The sequence below is a fragment of the Myotis brandtii genome, unplaced genomic scaffold (genome assembly GCF_000412655.1).
Source record: "Myotis brandtii unplaced genomic scaffold, ASM41265v1 scaffold187, whole genome shotgun sequence".
NCBI classification, from domain to species: Eukaryota; Metazoa; Chordata; class Mammalia; order Chiroptera; family Vespertilionidae; genus Myotis; species Myotis brandtii.
In genome coordinates, this window is record NW_005356944.1 from 1,584,351 (window position 1) to 1,588,537 (window position 4,187).

The 4,187-nt window shown below is 42.0% G+C and overlaps 1 long non-coding RNA gene across 1 annotated transcript; it reads right to left on the reverse strand.

Moving 5' to 3' along the window:
* Positions 1–651: 651 nt before the first annotated feature.
* LOC102255569 lies at positions 652–2,874 on the reverse strand. Its single transcript, XR_001361717.1, has 2 exons — positions 2,721–2,874; positions 652–704 (listed from the first exon to the last, which is right to left on the reverse strand). It is a non-coding gene; the product is annotated as an uncharacterized LOC102255569 (long non-coding RNA).
* Positions 2,875–4,187: the final 1,313 nt, after the last annotated feature.

The window sequence follows — 4,187 nt, forward strand, 5'->3', positions numbered from 1 at the left end:
AAAAAAAAAGAGCTGGCAGACCTGGAGTGGCTCTGCCGTCAGGATGGGGAGGCACAAGGTGCAATTGAAGGGACCACGCGGACTTCCCGTGGGTGCCAGGAGGGACCAGATGCCCCTCCCCCAACAGTAGTATTTCGCCTTTGTGGAGTGCTCACAACAGGACCCTTTATGTGAATGAATCTCATTTAAATCTCAGAACAACCTCGTGAGACACTATTCTTCCCATTTTACAGATGAGAGAATTGAGAAGTGAAGACACTCACTCAAGGAATCAGCACATAAGTGGCAGGGCAGGTATTTTCACTTGTTTTTAAAAATCCATGTTACTAAGGCATATTTGCATACAATAGATGCATGTTTTGAGTGTACAGTTCAATGAGTTTAACAATGTTGACATCCATGTATCTATCGCCGAAATCGCGATATTGAACATTTCCACCACCCCAAATGCTCCCTGTGTCTCTTCCCAGCCAATCCCCACAACCGTCCCATGCCCCACGCGATCAGTGATCTGTTTTCTGATACTATTAATTCTATTTGTCTTACCTAGAATTTCATAAAAACGGAATCATACAGTATGTACTCTTTTGTGTCTGGCTTCATATGTCATCTATTGTGAAGTTGCCAGTTTTTGCTGTTTTGTTCTGTTACTGAGTTTTTAGAGTCCTTCATACATCTGGACACCAGTCTCCAATTTGCAACACCTGTATTGCAAATAGTTTCTTTCAGTTTGTGGTTCACCTTTTCATCTAGCTAATGATGTCTTCCTAAGAATAGATTTGTATTTATTTCACACTTTTTAAAAATATATTTTTTTTATTGATTTCAGAGAGGAAGGAAGGAGAGAGAGAGATAGAAACATCAATGATGAAAAAGGATCATTGATTGTCTGTCTTTTGCATGCCCCAAACTCCGAGCATATGAGCATATGAGCATATGCCCTTGACCGGAATTGAACCCCCAACTCCGAGCATATGCAGCATATGCCCTTGACCAGAATTGAACCCGGGACTCTTCAGTCCGCAGGCCAGCGCTCTATCCACTGAGCCAAACCAGCTAGGGCTATTTCACACTTTATTTTCTTTTATGGCTCATGCTTATGTTCTATCAAAGAAATCTTTGCTTACCCTAAGGTCACAAAAAATTTTATCCTGCATTTTCTTCTAGAAGTTTTATTGTTATAGTTTAATAGTTTTAGTTTTACACTTAGTTTATAATGAATATTTAATTACTTTTTGTATAGGCTACGAAGAATCAAAGCTCATTTTTTCCCAAATGGATGTCTGGCTATCCCAGCTTTATTTGTTAAAAAGCCTATTATTTCTTCACTGAATTCTCTTCACTTTGTCACAAAACAATTGAATATGTATGTGTGGATCTATTTCTGGATTCTATTCTGTTCCATAGATCTATGTTTTGATATGTTTCTATTATGCTAATATTATACTGTGAGGCCTCTGATCTCATTCTTTTTCAAAATTGTATTGGCTATTCTGGGTCCTTGGAATTTCTCTATATATTTTAGCATCAGCTTGTCAACTTCTACCAATAAAGTCTACTGAGATTTTTAAAAAAATATCTTTTATTGATTTCAGAGAGGAAGGGCGAGGGAGAAAGAGAGAGAAACATGAATGATGAGAATCACTGATCAGTTGCCTCCTGCATGCCCCCTACTGGGGACTGAGCCCGCAACCCAGACATGTGTCCTGACCAGGAATCGAACCATGATGTCCTGGTTCATAGGTCGACACTCAACCACTAAGCCACGCAGGCCAGACTAATGAGATTTTGATTAAGATTCTTTTTTGAATCTATAAAATTGAATCTCATTCTTAAAATAAGAAAGACTGCTTAGAAACAGTACATATTTTTATTTATTGATTGATTTTTAGAGAGAGAAAAACAGTGATTTGTTGTTCCACTTATTCATGCATTCATTGGTTGATTCTTGTATGTGCTTTGACTGAGGATCAAAGCCACAACCTTGGTGTATCAGAACAATGCTCTAACAAACTGAGCTACCTGGCCAGGGCTAGAAACAGTAAGAAAAAAAAAACCACTGAGCAAATCCAGCTAGGGCTGGAGTTGATGTGTTTTTTTTTGTTGTTGTTTTTTAAAAATATATTTTATTGATTTTTTACAGAGAGGAAGGGAGAGGGATAGAAGAAACAGTAAGAAAAAAAAAAGGGGGGGGGGCAAAAAAAAGGGGAAAAGAAAGGAAAACTACATATTTAAATCAAATTTCTAGAATTTGTAATTATTAACTGTAGCCATGGAGTAACCAAACTTGATATAATCTGAATAATTATTAAAGTTCAGTCCTTAATTTAAAAAAATTAATGTGTTGGTGAGGATGTGGAGAAATTGGAACCCTTGTGCATTACTGGTAGAATGTAAAATGTGGAAAACAGTTTGGTGAGTCCTCAAAAAGTTAAACATAGCACTACCATATAACCAAGCTATTCCATTTCTAGGTATATAGCCAAAAGAATTGAAAACAGGGACTCAAACAGGGCTGGAGTTGATGTTTTTTAAAAGGAGACAGACATAAGCTCCATGGCGACAGTGACACACACACACACACACCCTGTCCCCTTCTAGCCTCTGTGGATCATTCCAGATTTCCAGATTCGACACCCTTTGGAAATGTGGTCCCAGATGAGGTAGTCACACAAAGAGCAGGGCCATGGGGCTGCCTGTGATGACCCCACAAGACATACCCTGGCTTGTTTCTGGGGCTCGGAGTGGTCACAGGTCCTGGGAATCCTAGAGCTTCACTCTGTCCAAATCCTGCCAGAAAAGGAAAAGAAAATCCCGTTTCCCGACTGTCATACACCAAACAAGCAGGAAGTAAGACACGTTCATTCTACTGGCCTCCTGCCCTCTCCCAAAGGCCAGACGCTCCTATTCCCACTCCCCACTCTCACCAACTAAGTCCTGCATCTGCTTCTGCCTTCCCTTAGCCAGGGCCTATGGGCACTTCTGCCTAAAGTCACATTCGGCCCTTCTCCAGCCCAAAACTTGCTGGTGTACTCTCACTGTGCCCCCAGACACACATATCTCAGTCCCTCCTCTATCTTCAGTCCAGGCATGACCCAAGACCAGGAGTCAGTGCTGTTTCCTTAGACTCCCTCCCTCAACTAGAAATAAGCATACACTGACTGAAATAAAGAATATTATACAGACTCCCAACAGCAGACTAGAGGATCGCAAGAATCAAGTCAAAGATTTGACTTGATGACCCCACAAGACATACCCTGGCTTGTCCCTGGGGCTCGGAGTGGTCACAGGTCCTGGGAATCCTAGAGCTTCACTCTGTCCAAATCCTGCCAGAAAAGGAAAAGAAAATCCCGTTTCCCGACTGTCATACACCAAACAAGCAGGAAGTAAGACACGTTCATTCTACTGGCCTCCTGCCCTCTCCCAAAGGCCAGACGCTCCTATTCCCACTCCCCACTCTCACCAACTAAGTCCTGCATCTGCTTCTGCCTTCCCTTAGCCAGGGCCTATGGGCACTTCTGCCTAAAGTCACATTCGGCCCTTCTCCAGCCCAAAGCTTGCTGGTGTACTCTCACTGTGTCCCCAGACACACATATCTCAGTCCCTCCTCTATCTTCAGTCCAGGCATGACCCAAGACCAGGAGTCAGTGCTGTTTCCTTAGACTCCCTCCCTTCCGCTGCACCTCCTCAACCTGACAGATCTTTGGAACGGGAGAACATTTTGAGATAGTATCACAGGTCACACACACACACACACACACACACACACACACACACACACTTCCTTATACCCTGAGACACTCCCTCTTTAGTCACTGACTCAGGACACAGTGGAACAAAAGAAGTCACTGGTTTCAGTGTCATAAACAATAGATTTGGAAGAATGAATGCTCGGATACTGAACTGATCAACTTACCACTCTCCACCAAGGGGAATAATGAAAAGATGAGGAGAGGAAAAGAGAGGACAGAAGTTTCAGAAAGGAGTGGAGAGGTTAGGGCAGTGGTTGGCAAACTCATTAGTCAACAGAGCCAAATATCAACAGTACAACGACTGAAATTTCTTTTGAGAGCCAAATTTTTTAAACTTAAACTATATAGGTAGGTACATTGTTATTAACTTAATTAGGGTACTCCTAAGGCTTAGGAAGAGCCACACTCAAGGGGCCAAAGACCCGCATGTGGCTC